The sequence below is a fragment of the Neomonachus schauinslandi genome, chromosome 13, assembly GCF_002201575.2.
Source record: "Neomonachus schauinslandi chromosome 13, ASM220157v2, whole genome shotgun sequence".
Lineage (NCBI taxonomy): Eukaryota > Metazoa > Chordata > Mammalia > Carnivora > Phocidae > Neomonachus > Neomonachus schauinslandi.
The window spans coordinates 41,057,362-41,074,765 of record NC_058415.1 but is presented as its reverse complement, the minus strand read 5'-3'; the positions used below and the strand labels follow the sequence as shown (position 1 = coordinate 41,074,765).

The window sequence follows — 17,404 nt, the reverse complement described above, 5'->3', positions numbered from 1 at the left end:
AGAAACTTTGGACCCTGAAGTTCAGATGAAGTTCCCTGGTTAGCAATACTCTGAGTATTTTCACACTTTAATGCTGGAAGGGTAACATATACCTGAGAATGATAGAAGCTTCATACTTGAAATTCTCCCAGATTTCACCCTATGCATCTCTTCTCTGTTATAGCCCTTTGCCATAACAAAACTGCAATCGTAAGTATTAGTGAGGACTATTAGTGCGTTCTGTGAGTCTCCCACAGATAATTAGGAAATTATCAAACCCGAAGGTAGTCATGGGAGCCCCTCAAATTGTAGCCAACTGGTGAGAAGTGAGAGTCACCCTGGAGACCGCCAATCCTGTGGCTGGTATCTGAAGTGAAGGCAGCTTGTGAAGAACTGTGCTCTCAAAATTTGCATGTTGACAAACTCACTGTAGGAAACTTTTGTAGGAGCTAGCCTTTGCAGCCAGCAGAAATAGAGCTTGAGGAGGGTTCCAGAAGAGATGGTGTACCTTTAAAGACTGTTCCACTCTTACAGATCTTACACAAAAGGCAACTGGTGGGCTGATGGCAACCAACAGATTGGACAGAGATGTTATCTTTGTTAATTGATGCCTGCTTTCAGGCTAGGCCCTGTATCACCCAGGATTTACTTTAGCTCACAGATTCCCCTTCCCAGAACAAAAATTTATTTAAATAATTTAATTCAACAAGGAGCAAAACTGGTCTGTGATTTGAGTTCAAAACTGAAAACCAAAGCGAATTTTTTTTGGACTGCCTTCTTCTATACCCAAAACTTTTCATTTTATGCTTTCCAAAACACCTAAAAAAAATAGGAGTAATCCTACATGCTATGATTCAGAAAGTAGTAAAACTAAATAATGTGTCTAAGGCCATGGAACTTCTCCCCTAAGACTTTCACGAAATTAGGTAGATGATAGCTCAAAACAGTCATTAGACATAATATTCTCTTCTTAAAGGAGACCATGTACTGTGTGAGGGAAATAATATTGTACTTATATTTTTGCAGATTTCTCTGGGGTCCTTTATATCACTAAAAAGATCTGAAAAACAAATAAAGGTATCATGAAATGAAATAATTTATATAATACCCAATATCTGGTTCTGTGCACTCTTTATAGTTGCAATGGAATCTGTTTTCTTAATTTAGTTTGGATATGTTTACCCAAATCAGATTGGCATTGGTTTGTGTTGCAATGTACAAATGGAGAACTCCAGAATCTTAAATGCTGCTGTGCAGTCATTGTGCATCCTGATGATCTTCTACTAAGAAGAACAAGAAAAGTTGACACTCGTGGAGGTTGGAATGACTACCTCAGAAAACACACTCAACCACATCCTCAAACATGGTGTAGATCTGGACTGATGATGTCCCCAAGAGATAAGTGGTCTTGCCAATTAGCCTGCAGAATGATAAAAGGGGAAACTGGGAATTTAATCTAACATAAATTCTCAAGTCCCTGTGTTAAGTAATAACAAAGTAAAATATTAGCTGCTGGTTGGGGAATATAATGCGAATTGACTAAAAAGCTTACTTATCAAAACTGCTAGCCCATCAAGACTCACTTTAAGGGGAACCTTAATCAGTTGGTTAATCATCTGCCTTTGGCTTAGGTCATGATCTCAGGGTCTGGGGATGGAGCTGTGTCTGGCTCCCTGCTCAGCAGGGAGTCTGCTTCTCCGTCTCCCTTTGCCCCTCCCCTCCATGTCCTGTGGGGGGCCCCCCCTGCTGTCTCCTCTCAAATAAATAAATAAAATCTTTAAAAAAAAAAAAACTCATTTTAAGATTCTTGTTTCACTGAGCCCACTGATCCAAAACTATTGTATCATAAATTCTGCCCATTCCCTTGCAAGACCTGCCTTAAAATCATCCAGGCGCTAAGTGTCTTTTACCTTTCCCCAGTTTCCTCATTTTGAGGCACTCCTTAGACTCTGTCATGATGTTTTCCCTTAAACAAAAGTAAATTTAGTTTTTTTGATTAACAAAAAAGGTTGTGTGTGTGTGTGTGTGTGTTAGAGGAAGTCAACACTTGATACCGGCAATAAACAAGTAAGTAAAAAAATATACTGCATGCCAGATAGGCTTAAGTGCTATGGAAAAAAAAAAAAAAAAAAAACAAAGAAGAGGGAAGGGAAGTACATGTGGGTGATGGGTAGATGCTGTTATTCCAATTTTAGATTAGGTAATCAAGGAAGGCCTCCCTGAATGGATGACATTTGATCAAAGACCCGTAGGTGGTGAGAGAGCAAGCATATAGCTGTTCAGGGAAAGAGCATTCCAGAAAGAAGGAATAGCAATTGCAAAGAGTGTAAAGCAGGAGCTTGCAGGGCATGTTGAAGAAATGACAAGCAAGCCAATATGGCTAAAGCAGAGAGCGAACAGGGAAGCTGGGGTGGCTCAGTCAGTTGAGCGTCTGCTTTCGGCTCAGTCATGATCTCACAGTACTGGGATCGAGCCCCAAGTTGGGCTCCCTGCTCAGTGGGGAGTCTGCTTCTCCCTCTCCTGCTGCCCCTTCACTTCCACTCATGCTCAAGTGCTCTCTCCCTCTCAAATAAATTAAAAAAAAAAAAAGAAGAAGAGAGTAAACAGCAGAGAGGTGGGATATGTGAATAAAAGGCAATAGGAGGGAAATAGGTTGTATAGGACCTTTTCTCTAAATGAGACGGGAAACCATTCAGGGGGAACTTTAGAATTCATTTATCAAAGAGGTACATGAAATGTATAGATTACTTAGGGGATAATTGACATTTTTATGACATTGAGTCTTCCCATCCAGGAAGATGTCATATCTCTCCATTTAGCCTAGACTCTCTTTTATGTACTTCAATAAACCTTAATAGTTCTTGTCCTATGAATCTTTTAAATTCTTATTAAGTTTATTACTTGGGTTTTAAAGGTTTATTTTTGTTTGGCTTGGTTTTTCACTGTTGTAAATGGGATTCCGCCCCCCATTACATCCTCTAACTGTACCACCTCTCAATCATGACTTTTACGCTAAATTCAATCACTATCCTGACCTCTATCAAACAGGTTAGTTTTGCTTATTTTATAAATATATTGTATTTATATATTATATTTTATATTCAAGTGATTAATATATTCATCATATAAATATAATCATATGAATATATAAATATAACAGTTATATGTATGATCTATATGTGTATAGATCATATATCATGCATCATAATCATATGAATATATAAATATATATGGAAAAACTATTAATTTTTAATATATTCCTCTTATAGTTACCTTAAGATAGTTCAAAATTAATGCTAATATCCATTTAGTTCATTCTCTTGGAATATTTTGGTAATAATTATATTGCCTCTGAATAATGGCAATTTTTTAAAACTCAGCTCTGTACCCAATGTGGGGCTTGAACTCACAACCCCAAAATCAAGAGTCACGTGCTCTACCACCTAAGCCAGCCAGGCACCCCAGACAATTTTTTCTCTTCAGTCTTGACGGTTATAACTCACTTGTGTTACCTTGTTTACTACATTGGATAGAATTCTCAGAAAATTTCTTTTTTTTTAAATTTTTTTTAAAGATTTTATTTATTTATTTGACAGAGAGAGACACAGCGAGAGAGGGAACACAAGCAGGGAGAGTGGGGGAGGGAGAAGCAGGCTTCCCACTGAGCAGGGAGCCCAATGTGGGGCTGGATCCCAGGATCCTGGGATCATGACCTGAGCCGAAGGCAAGCGCTTAACGACTGAGCCACCCAGGCGCCCCAAATTCTCAGAAAATTTCCGAATAAAAGGGACAACAACATTTATATTATTTGTGACATTAATGTGAAATAATTCTTTTTTTTTAAGATTTTATTTATTTGAAGGGGGGAGAATACAAGCAGGAGGAGAGGCAGAGGGAGAAGCGGACTCCCCGTTGAGCAGGGAGCCCGATGCAGGGCTTGATCCCAGGGCTCTGAGATCATGACCTGAGCTGAAGGCAGACGCTTAACCGACTGAGCCACTCAGGCACCCCTAATGTGAAATAATTCTTACATTTACTCCCTTTAAATATAATTTTGACTGATTACGTATTAGAAATTATTTTTACATTAAGAAATTCTCTTTCTCTTACTAATTTCCTATTTTTTAAATCCAAAAGCCTATTTTTGCATTGGTAGTGAGCAATATAAGTGGTTTTTTTTTTCATCTCAGAGAGGTAATGTGCCAATGTCACAACAAGGTTTGAGGGAGGCAAAAGTCACACAACAGCACGAACACTGAATCATCATGCTTATGAACTACAAAAGGATTTGTAGCAGTATATTAAACAAGCAAAATAGTGAGATATAATAAAAATGCACCTATATGTTGTTTCTCATGGTCCCTTTAAAATGTATTCAGTGGGCAAGGTTTATTCCATCCTCCTGAATAAAACTCAAGTTTGACTTTTCTGATCTCTCTTAGATAATTGGAAGTCCAAACATCATCATAAGAGGCCAGTCTATTTTCAATTCAGTAATTAGAATGTCTTGTCCAATATATGAATCAGTCTATATTAACACTTTAATCTGCATGCAAAGGTTAAGATTTCCCCACCCATACACCTTTAGGTAGGGCCTGGTTTCAGGTGGGATGCTTGCTTTTATGGAAAACATAGTGAATTTCTTCTTTTCTCATTTACTACTTAGGGGAAGGAGGTAAAAAGGGAGCAGACAATTCATACTTAACTTCTATCATAAGATGATTTCATACGCTTTGGGTCTAGGAAATTTGTGTTTGTAATTTTTTAAATTAAAATATTACACATAATACACCTCAGTGGACTTTTACAAAATGAGAACATCCATGTACTTAGCTCCCAGATCAAAAAACTCAATATTACCAGACCCCAGAACTCTCCCTTACACCACCTCTTAATCACTATGCTTACCTCTATCAATATAGGTTAGTTTTGCCTATTTTTTTTTTTACCTTTCCATAAATGGAATTATACGGAATATACTATTTTATATCTGGTTTCTTTCACTCAATGTGTGTGAGATTTATCCATGTGATTAAATGATTCAGCAAGCCATTCTTTAATGTATTGCTGGATAATACTCTATTGTATGAATATATCACATTTATCCATTCCACTGTTGATAGACATTTAGAAAGCTTTCAGTTCGGGCTAATATGAAAAATTCTGCTATGAACATCTTGTACATGTCTTTGATGTATATATGTATACATTTCTGTCAAACTAATTATGGGAGGTAGGATTGGAATTGCTGGGTCCAAAGGTTCAGTAAATGTTTAAAGCTGTCTTCTTCTGTGTTGAAGACTTCTGTGGATTCTTCTGAGGTTTCTTGGTGGTATTCTCCACCTACTACTCCTATGACATGGGCGAAAGAATTTCTGTCTCCTGCTCTCCATCTTCTGATTTTCCAACGGTACTCCTCATCATCTCTTTCTTGGAAGCTCATTGCCCTTTGCATGAGTCTTCTTTTTTCTTTTTTTAATATTTTATTTATTTATTTGAGAGAGAGAGCACGCACATAAGCAGGGGGTAGCAGCAGAGAGAGAAGGAGAAGCAGGTAACCCATCAAGCAGGGAGCCCGATGCGGGGCTCGATCCCAGGACCCCAGGATCATGACCTGAGCCAAAGGCAGATGCTTAACTGACTGAGCCACCCAGCACTCCTGCATCAGTCTTCTTGGTCAGAAGTCAACAGGGCTCCAGTCTGCCCTACCCTCCATGTTCCCTCACCACTGGAGATGTATATCAAGTTCCCCAAGATGTCTTCTTAAAGCCCTTGACTGGAGAGTTGGGAGGAACATTTTACCTCGGTTGCTTGGTGATCTGGGACACAAAATATATCAGAGATTTTCTCGAAAGAAATCTCTTCAAAATTGTCCTTGAATCCCCCCACATCTGAACATTTTTAATGTTCTTAGAGTTGGTATGGGGTCCAAGATGGGTTACTATTCCTTTGAAAATCTGCATATTGGTCTGTCTCATGACTCATTTTGTTTTTTGGGTTTTTTTTTTTTCCTTGTACGTACAAATCTTTTATTGGCTATCAGTCCACATCACTATGTGCATTGGAAAACAACCTCAAGGGGAAGGACTTTTAATAATGTTGCTCATTATTCTTGTAAATGTTTAAAATTAATTTTGTCAGGGGTGCCTGACTGCCTCAGTTGGTAGTGCAGGCAACTCTTGATCTCAGGATTGTGGGTTTGAGCCCCACGTTGTGTGTAGAGATCACCTAAAAATAAAATCTTAAAAAAAAATTAACTTAATTAAATTAATTAATTAATTAATTTTATCAATGGGTGCCAGGCTGGCTCAGTAGGTAGAGCATGCAACTCTGATCTCGGGGTTGTAAGTTCAAGCCCTATGTTGAGTGTAGAGATTACTTAAAAATTAAAAAAAAAACAACTTTCGGGGCACCTGGGTAGCTCAGTCGTTTAAGTGTCTGCCTACAGCTCAGGTCATGATCCCGGGGTCCTGCGATGGAGTCCTGGGACGGAGCCCCACGTCGGACTCTCTGGTCAGGGGGGAGCCTGCTTCTCCCTCTCCCTCTGTCACTACCCCTGCTTGTGCCTGTTCTCTCTCTCGCTCTCAAATTAATAAGTAAAATCTTTAAAAAAATAAAAATAAAAATAAATAAAAATTTTAAATTAAAAAAAATTTTTTAGATAAATAAGTAAAATTAATTTTATCAAGTAATTAGTAAGAAAGCTTCCCTCTCTTGTGAAAGATGTTGTATTTCTTTTGTTTAATTTATTGTATTTTTTTTTAGTTGACACACAATATTACATTAGTTTCAGGTATACAACATAATGCTTCAACAAGTTTCTACATTATGCTCTGCTCACAAGTGTAGCTACCCTCTATCACATACAATGCTATTACAATATCAATGACTATATTCCTTATGCCGTTCCTTTTATTTTTTATTTTTTTTTTTTTTAAAGATTTTATTTATTTATTTGAGACAGAGAGAATGAGAGAGAGAGAGCACATGAGAGGGGGGAGGGTCAGAGGGAGAAGCAGGCTCCCTGCCGAGCAGGGAGCCCTATGCGGGACTCGATCCAGGGACTCCAGGATCATGACCTGAGCTGAAAGCAGTCGCTTAACCAACTGAGCCACTCAGGCACCCCCTTTTATTTTTTTTAAAGATTAATTTATTTATTTGAGAGAGAGATAGAATGCATGTGCGTGTGGGTGGGGGGCAGGGACAGAGGGAGAGAATCTGTAGCTACTTCCCGCCTAGTGCAGAGCTCAACCTCGGGCTCGATCCCACAACCCATGAGATCATGACCTGAGCCAAAATCAAAGAGTCAGACACTTAACCGACTGAGCCACCCAGGCGCCCCTGTAGTCAACAGAATCTTAAGCTAGATATTTCAAGCAGAAAGGTATTTATTATACTTAATGCAAGAGCTTACTGAGTAACCGAGGGGCTGAAGGAAAAGGTGAGTGTAAGAGACAGTAACCTGGTGGCCTGTAATGAAACATGCGTGCCTCTTGGTTGTCCAACCCTTGTGGATACCTCATCCCTTAAAACTGGAGTGGCTCTAGGACTTGTTTTAACCAATAAAATCTGTGAAGTGATACTGCACCAGCTCTGGTCCTAAATCTTTAGGAAGACCTGGCATCATTTGCTCTTGCACTCTGGAGAAACTCTCTGCCTCTAAGAAGTCCTGCTACCCTAGGGGAGAAACCAGTTGCAGAAACTACATGGAGGAGTGGAGGCACAGGACTAAATAGGGAAGACCTGAGGAGGAACCCAGCCAATTGTGAGAACCAAAGCCACAGACATATGACCCATATTGAGAGCTCTTCCAGCCAGCCTCCAGTTATTTGAGTTACTCTAACCAAGGCACCAGACAAGTAAGTGAAGAAGCCATCTTGGATGGCTCAGCCCCTGCAGGCACCACATGGAGCAATTATGGAGTATTCCCTCTGTGGCCTGTTCAAATTTTTTGACTCACAGAATTAGGAGAAATAGTAACATAGTTACTCTTTGAAGCCCCTACGGTTTTGAAGTAGTTTGTTACACAGCAATAAATAACCAGAAAAAGCTCCCAAACTCTGAGGGGAAAAAAAAAAAAACCTTCCAAAGTCATGTGTGTTATTCTTATATTCTGCCCATACCCCACTCCATTTCTCATCATAACTCCTATAAAAAATTAAGAGCAAGTGTCAGGGTCACCTGGGTGGCTAAATCGGTTAAGTGTCTGCCTTTCGCTCAGGTCGTGATCCTGGGGTCCTGGGATCGAGCCCCACATCGGGCTTCTTGCTCAGCGGGGAGTCTGCTTCTCCCTCTCCCTCTCCCTCTGTCCCTCCAGCTTCTGTTGTCTCTCTCTCTGTCAGATAAATAAATAAAATCTTTAAAAAAAAGAGCAAATATCAGAAGCAAGCTGCAAGAGCACTTAGAAGGAGCGACATAGGTAGTTCTGCAAAAGGGTGGAGATTTGGGCAAAGTTTTAAGGTTCTTTACAGGCTCCAGAACAGCCAAACCTTTCTTTCACCTTCTACAGGTAGTTTATTTTGTCTCTGGTTTTATTTTATTTTTATTTTATCTTATTTTATTTTATTTGTCTCTGGTTTTAGAAATCATCCTAAGTTTGTACTTACTTCCATTTTTCAGCAGACTTATTGAGATTTATTTTACATACCATCAAATTGGCCCATTGGAGGTACAACTAAATTGGTTTCTCTGTTTGTTTGTAAATTTATAGAGTTGGGCAACCAAAATCACAATCTGATCTGCTCCTTATTTCTGTAGATTTACCATTTATTGACATTTCACATAAATGGAATCATACCATATCCACTTTTAAAAGAAAAAGGATCTGTATTTGTTTTTACATAAATAATATATGCTTGTTCTTAAAACTTCAAAAAAGAAAAAGAAAAAAATATTAAAAAAAAAACCTCTAACCCCACTACTGTGGAGCTAATGACAGTTAACATATGGGTATACATAAAAAAGAGACAGTAAAGTTGAAACCTTTAATTGTGGCCTACAGGCCCTGCATGATCTGGAGTCTTTCAACATCAGCTAATGCCTTGTTCCCACCCATCTCTGTACACTCCAGCCAAACAGGTTTTATTTCAGTTTCAAGAATACACTAAGCTCTTTGCACATGCTATTTATCTTGCCTGGAACGCTTCCTTCACCCTTGGAATTGAGTAGCTCTTTTGCCTCCTTTGAGGAACTATTTAGACCTTATCTCTATAGAAAGGTCATCCCTGATTACCTTGCCAAAATTAGTCCCAAACTCAACTTCCTTTTCATATGTTCTCTTCATACCACCTGATTTGATCTGAAATTTATTCAGTTGCCTGCTTTTATTTTTGTTTATTTATCTCCTCCATTTGATTGTAAATTTCATGAGGGCAGAATGGCCAATATCAAATATGTTTAGTGCTATATCCCGAACACCTCTCACCAAACAGATTAAATATTAGTGGAATGAATGAATTAAATAAAACCCATTATCCTCTCTGTGCCTCAGTTTCCTCATCAAAAATGGGGAAAAAAATTGTACATTCCTCATAGGATTTTTGTAAGCACATAGTAAGCACTCAGTAATTTTTAAAATTATTATCATCATCATTTTGAAATCTTTTGGGAAGATTTTTTTTTTAACGTTTTATTTATTTATTTGACAGAGAGAGAGAGCACAAGCAGGGTGAGCTGCAGGCAGAGGGAGAGAGAGAAGCAGGCTCCCCGCTGAGCAGGGAGCCAGACGTGGGGCTCAATTCCAGGACCCTGAGATCATGACCTGAGCTGAAGGCAGACGCTTAACTGATTGAGCCACCCAGGTGTCCCTGGGAGGACTTTTTTGATTGCTTTATTCCCTCTGGAATTTTCAGTTTTTATTTTGGTTTTTCAGTTTTCTTCTCTTCAAATGTCCTATTTCTTTGGGTTGTTTAATCCTATCCTCTTTTTTGTAGCTGGTGTAGGAAGAAGGCTTTGAGTCTTATCCTCCCATCCTCTACACTGTCTAGAAGACCAAGGAGAATACAGAGTGGGGCCCAAGATAAAGAAGATAGGGAGGGTGTAGATGTCCGGAACTGTTGCTCTATGCCTTCAAGAGAAATGCTTGTTTTTCCTTATCACTCTTTTTCTTGGCTTTATCTTTCTGAGCCTATTCTCAACTGTAGAGAGAGGTTTGTATGGCCCTTAGGAATGGCCAAGTTTAGGCTGTTTGTAGTGAGGTTTGAGGCCATAGGGATTTAAAAAAATAATATAAGATCCCTTGAGATTCAACCCAGCACAATAAATCCAAGAGTTACACCTTAGAGATTAAAGACATGATTCCTTAGCAAAGAACAATGTGCATTATCTGAGCTGTTCTCTATACGTATCTCTTCAAGACTTCTGAAAGTAGACCACTAACCAAGGTCACAATGCTACTGCTCACTCTCTTTCCATCAAGGACATGACTAACACATAAAGTTGTGATGTGTCTCTCTATCCCAATGACCCTACTCTCCTACAAGTAAATTAGGACAAGAAGTGTTTATATTAGGATCAGGAAAGTGTTCTGGAAATGGTGGTGATGGTTGCATCACAATGTAAATGTAAAAGTACTGAATGTCACTAAAGTGCACACTTAAAAATGGTTAAAATTGTAAATGTTATGTTATATTTTACCACAATAAAAAAAGTGTTCTTTTTAATGCAGCTACCCTAGTTTTCGTAAAGTATCTTGAAATAGAAAAAAAAAATCCTTTGAAAGATTTACAGTTCCATATCAAGAGTAAACTAGAACAGGATCTAAAGATAAAATTTCACTGTATCTTTTTCCTCCTTTTTGTTCTACCTTAACCAGGAGGCATGAAGTAGCAGTGGGTAAAAGACACTAAATTGAATTTTAGAGGCTGGACCAAATCTAAGCTGGATTGATGAGATTAGACTGAATGAGAAGTTGAGTTTTCATCCTCCAGAACAAATTCTATGTCTTAACGTTCCCCTTACCTAAAATGTTAGCAAAGAAAACACATGACAGTTTGTCAGCATTGCTCCTGCAGAACATTTATAACCATTTCCTCAGTCCTGCAGCTATTTGGACAATTGTACCTTATTATGTGTAAATCCACACTTGAACTTCATAATGAGCGGGGTCATATTTCCCTTACCTATTCATATACACTAATGTGAAATTATAAGTACAGTCTAGTTTATGGCATTTAATTTTTATACAAAGAAGAAATGTATAACTTCATTAAAAAAACAAAATTTTCTACATCTGCATTGTCTTCAAAAACCCTTTCTGGCATTCACTGGTGATGATGTTGCATGTGGATAAAATGTCCTAAAACCACTACCAGTGTTATTGTTTACTCATGCCATCAAGTGACAAATTTTATGATGTGAAAACTAAGCTTGAGTGAATGTATGCAACACTAAATAATTCTGAACCCCAGAAGTTCATGTCACCAAAACAGTGCAAAAAAGAAAAATAATTTCCAAATAGTCAGTGGCACGAAATTACAGCCTCGTTTTCCTAGTTCTGTATTTATATTTTCACAATCAGTGCTTCTTCAATTTTTATGTGGTTTAAAATTATTATTACATCTTCCTTTACAAACCTTTGTACATAGCTTTTTTCAATACTGTTTTATTTGATATTGCTTAAATTCTGTGTATTTAATTTGATTCTACTATTTGTAGCTAACTTATAATAGAAATACTGCAATATTATGAGGATTTAGAAATTTTATAAGAAGTTCCTTGATTGGAAAAGGTAAATAAAGGGCCCATAGGCAGGCAGAATTCAATTCCCTTCTCTGAACTCTGAAAGCTATTTATTTGTTGCTTTATGTTGGTATATTTTACTCCTTCTCTTGTTATATAGATATTTTTGTTCCTTGAACTCCTATGGAGGGTTAGATAGTATCTGAGATGTTCAATAAATATCTGCAGTTGAATATATGTTTGTTAGTTAAAACAAAAATGGGAGAACTACATCACCCAAAGATAAATTACTACCTAGAAGTAGTAATTTCACTGTAATTTCATGTAGTATTAGCAGCTTCCACAGAACTATGCTTAGGCAGGAGAGAAGCAGCTAAATATACTAGAGAACACAGAAGGATTGTAGCCAGAGCAGAGGAACAGGAGAGGAAGCCGACAGAAATATAAGAACCAAAACAAAGTCAAAAGACAAGACTGCCTGGGCAGCATGTTATAGTCTAAATCAAAGAAGGGACTCTTTTTTCCTCGTAGGACATAGGTACCAGGGCAGCGGAAAACCTAGCTTGTGCAGTAAGATCAATGAGGACAACACATGATTTAAGAATTGGCTAGGACAAAAGGGACAGAAGAAATAGCCTAAGACATAGTCCTACCCCTCCAGGAATTTCAATCATTTTGAGTCCCTAAGTGATGAGATTCAACTTCCATTTGTATAGTTTACTTAGTGTGATGGTTTGTTCTGTGCCAACTTGAATAAGCTGGATCATATTTCCCAAAATCCTCTTCCCTGAAAGATTCCAAATTAGAGTTGGTCAGAAGAATTTCAGAGAGATTTGGAAGGTGGAAGTGAAGCGGCAGCCATTACTCTGCAGGTCCTTGTGGTTAGATGCTGGAAGAGACAGATGTAGAGGACCAGCAGGTTTCAGCTTGTCTTCATTGTCCTCCAATCCATACCTGGCTCTTCTTCCCAACTTTTGACGCTGTTGACCAACAGTGGCCCCAGGCCCTACAGCAGATGCTTGGCAGCTGATCCACAGGGGTGCTAGCTGAATGGAGGCACAACTTCCCAGAGATCTCCCCATAAACCTCCCTAGTCAGTCCTATTTTGGCAGTTGGACATGTTTGGTTGCTTAGATTGACTCCTTAGTTCCTACCTCTCTCACCTTCTAATGTGTTTCTTGGACCTTCACTTCTCCGGTTCCTGCCACGATTGTGAAAGGTCTACCTCCTGTAAAAAAGAAAAAGAAAAAAGAAACTCTCCTCCCATAACTCATAGCGGTTCTGCCTCCCTGACTAAAAAAGTTATTAATTTCAGAAGAAACTGAGCTGACTAAATAATTCTCAAATAATTGTTTTAGGTTTAAAGTCCCCATTTAAGAGTTTTCCTTGTTGTTTATAGTAGAAATACATGAAATTTGGGGGACCTTACATTCATCTAGTGTGAAGTATGAAATGACTAACTCTGACTGGATCTCTGATCTCAAATATCTCCAAACTAATTAGGGAGTGATATTTACCTAAATGTATTATATAGATATATATGGATACATGTGGCAGGTATCATTGTTTGGCTAACTAAATTCCTATTGACAACCCTTTCCTCACTTGCACTTTCCATCAAGGAGTGGCTATGTAACAGAATATTGTCCCACGAGATAAAACGAGAAGTCTGCTCAATGTGACTTTTGGAAGAACTTTTTGTTTCCTTTTTCTTTTTTTAAGATTTTATTTATTTATTTGAGAGAGAGTACAAGTGGGGCAGGGAGGACCTGAGGGAGAGGGAGAAGCAGGCTCCCCCCTGAGCGGGGAGCCTGCCTCGGGCTTGATCCCAGGACCCTGGGACCATGACCTGAGCTGAAGGCAAAAGCTTAACTTAACCAACTGAGCCACCCAGGTACCCCAGAACTTTTCTTTTCTAAATAAAAAGAGATGGACCTGCATAGTTTATCCTTTCATTCTATGCCCTTTTTTCCTACCTAAAGTTCAGATGTGGTTCCCAGAAGAGCAGTCATCTGCTTACAAATAGACAAGCCAGCATGAGGAAAAGGTCAAGTAAATTGAAGAGACACTGACCCCAAAGTAATCAAGCTGCAATGCCAGCATCTCTCTCTTAATTTCTTTTGCATAAGCCACTACAGCAGAGTTTTCTGTTAATTAGAGCTGAGAACATTTTCAATTGAGACAATATGTTAATTTAAAAAATGAGTACTACAGAAAGTAGTGTATATAGGATTTTAGAATAGGATGATGAGGCCAGGAAGAGACCTAAGAGGAGTAACTAGATCTGGACTTTAAAGAAAAGAAAAAAAATTAATAAGCAGAGAATGATTGAAGGGCATTTCTGAGGAAGATAATGGTATAAAGAAAGGCACAGGGAGAAAACATGAAACATAAACCAATATTTTAATTCATGCATGAGCTAACGAAGTTTCTATACTGGAGTGGTGCATTGAGAAAATAAAGAAGGAAAAGTTACTAGGATAATGTAGTGACAAGAAATATTTACTAAAGGCCTGCTTTGTATCAGGCACTGTATCCTTAGGACACAGTCATGAATAAAACCAAGCCCCTGCTCTCTTGGAGTTCGATTCCACTGGAGATGAAGGTTAAGTTGTGAGTGATGAAGTAGAGGCAAACTATTTTTAATAAACGATTTTCTACCCACGAACTTAGTGATAAAGGAAAAGAGAAAAATAGGTCCACTGGACATTGTAAATATAACAAACATAAGAAGTCTCTGGAGACATCTGGGTGGCTCAGTCGTTGGGTGTCTGTCTTTGGCTCAGGTTATCATCCCAGGGTCCTGGGATCGAGCCCCGCGTCAGGCTCCCTGCTCTGCGGGAAGCCTGCTTCTCGGTCTCCCACTCCCCCTGCTTGTGTTCCCTCTCTTGCTATCTCTCTCTCTGTCAAATAAATAAGTAAGATCTTAAAAAAAACAAAAACAAGTCTCTGAAAGGTGAAAAGATTACAGACTGGCTAGAGACTTTGGGACCCAAGGAATGACACAGTGGTGAATTGTCTGCTAGGTTTTCTTTTTGCCTCATACATCTTGAAATAGGTGCTGGAAAAGCCAGCAACTAGAAATTTCAACAGACACAAACAAAAGCCTGCTCTCTACAGCCAATGAACAAGGAAAGGGGCAGCCTAGCAAGACAGAAAAGCTTAGATAATTATTACCCTTCTCTAACCAAACACCAAGGACAAAACTGTGGTCCTACCTTCATGATAAAAGAGGGAAACTTGAAACATCAGGAAGGAAGAAAGAACAATGGAAAGAGTAAAACTATAGGTAAATACAACAGACTTTACTTCTCCTCTTGAGAATTTCTAAATTATGTTTGATGGTTGAAGCAAAGTTTTACTTTCTGATGGGGTTCTTGGTGTGTGTAAGGGAAATATTTAAGACAACCATCTTATATATAGTGGAGGGTAAAAGGACTAAAAGAGAGTTAAGGTTTCTATACTTCACTTAAACTAGTTAAATGTCAACAAAAGCAGGCTATGGTAAATTATGTATGTATAATGTAATGCCTACAGCAACAACTGAAAAATTTATACAAAGAACTATACTAAAAAACACTATGGATAAATCAAAATGGAATTTTAACAAAGGTTCAAATAACTACAGGAAGGTAGGAAAAAGGAAACAAAAAAATATGAGAATTAAGCTCTAACATATTGATGATTACATTAAATGTAAGTGGTCTAAATACACCAATTAAAAAACAGAGATTGGCACCATGGATTGTAAATATGACCCAAATGTGGCACCTGGCTGGCTCAGTTGGTAGAGCATATGACTCTTGATTTTGAGATCATGAGTTCAAGCTCTACATTGGGTGTAGAGATTACTTAAAAATAAGAAATAAAAAAAAAATCTTAAAAAAAAAACCACTTTAATCTTTAAAAAATCTTTAATCTTAAAAAAAAAAGAAAACCCAACTGGGGCACCTGGGTGGCTCATTCATTAAGCATCTGCCTTTGGCTCAGGTCATGATCCTAGGGTCCTGGGATAAAGCTCTGCACCCAGCTCCCTGCTCAGCAGGAGTCTGCTTCCTCTCCCACTCCCCCTGCTTGTCCTCTTGCTCTCTGTCTCTCTCTCTGTCAAATAAATAAATAAAATCTTAATAAACAAACAAACAAACAAATAAATAAATAAGTCAAACCCAACTATCTGCTGTCTGCAAGACCTCAGATACAAAACATGTTAGTAAAAGACTAGAAAAAGTCATACTGTGAAAACATTTATCAGAATAAAAGTAGGAATAGCTATATTAATATTAGATAAAGTAGACTTCTGAGCAAAAAAAAATTACCAGAAATAAAGAGGAACAATAGATAATTATAAAAGTCGATAAAGAAGGGGTGCCTAGGTGGCTCAGTCTTTAAGCGTCTGCCTTTGGCTCAGGTCATGATCCCAGGGTCCTGGGATCAAGCCCCACATCAGGCTCCCTGCTCCACGGGAAGCCTGCTTCTCCCTCTCCCACTCCCCTTACTTGTGTTCCCTCTCTTGCTGTGTCTCTCTGTGTCAAATAAATAAATAAAATCTTAAAAAAAAAGTTGATAAAGAAAATACAGCAAAAACATAACAATCATCAAAGTATATATACCAAACAACAGAGCTATAAAATACATAAAGCAGAAATTGATATAACTGAAAGGAGAAATAGATAAATCTACAACTATAGTTGGAGACTTCAGTATCTTTCTGTCAACAATTGATAGGACAAATAAACAGAAAATAATGAAGAATATACAAGAAGTCAATGACATCAACCAACAGGATAGGATATAAATTGACATTTATTGAATTCTACTCAACAAAGCAGAATAGAGGCACCTGGCCGGCTCAGTTGGTGGAGCATGTGACTCCTGATCTTGGGGTTGTAAATTCGAGCCCCACATGGGGTATAGACATTATTTAAAAACAAGAAAATCTTGAAAAAAGAAATAGCAGAATACACAGTCATTACAAACATATGAATAGACCATATCCTGGGCCATAAAACAATCCTCAAAAAATTTAAAAGAACTATCGGGCACCTGGGTGGCTCAGTAGGTTAAGTGTCTGCCTTTGGCTCTGGTTATAATTTCGGGGTCCCGCATCTGGCTCCCTTTTCAGTGAGGAGTCTCCTTCTCCCTCTCCCTCCGCCTCTGTCCCCACTCATGCCCTCTCTCTCTCAAATAAATAAAAAAATAAAATCTTTAAAAAAATTTTAAAGAACTAAAATTATATGAACTGTTTCTGTCCCCATTTGCAAATAACATGATTATGTAGAAAATCCCAAGAAATTACCAAAAAACCGAGAGACAAAAACAAAAACAAAATACCCTCCTAAAATTAATAAATTAGTTCAGCCAGGTTTCAAAATACAACATAAACATACAAAAATCAATTCTATACAAAAAATTAAATACTTAGTTATAAATCTAACAAACCACATATGGGGCTTGTAGGCTAAAAACTACAAAATGCTAATGAAAGAAATTAAAGATTATTTAAATTAGTGAACAGACAAATTGTGTTCATGGATTAGAAGACTCAACCTAGTAAAGATATCAATTCTCCTCAAACTGATATATAGGTTTAACATAATTCCTATCTGGGGTGCCTGGGTGGCTTAGTTGGTTAAGCATCCAGCTCTCGGTTTTGGCTCAGGTCATGATCTCAGGGTTGTGAGATCAGGCTCCACATGGGCTCTGCACTGGGCATGGAGCCTGCTTAAGATTTCTTTCTCCCAGGGTG

General features: G+C 38.2%; 1 non-coding gene across 1 annotated transcript; it reads right to left on the bottom strand.

The window, feature by feature from the left end:
* Positions 1 to 4,163: 4,163 nt before the first annotated feature.
* Positions 4,164 to 4,267, bottom strand: LOC123326580. The gene has a single exon (XR_006541196.1). It is a non-coding gene; the product is annotated as a small nucleolar RNA U13 (small nucleolar RNA).
* Positions 4,268 to 17,404: the final 13,137 nt, after the last annotated feature.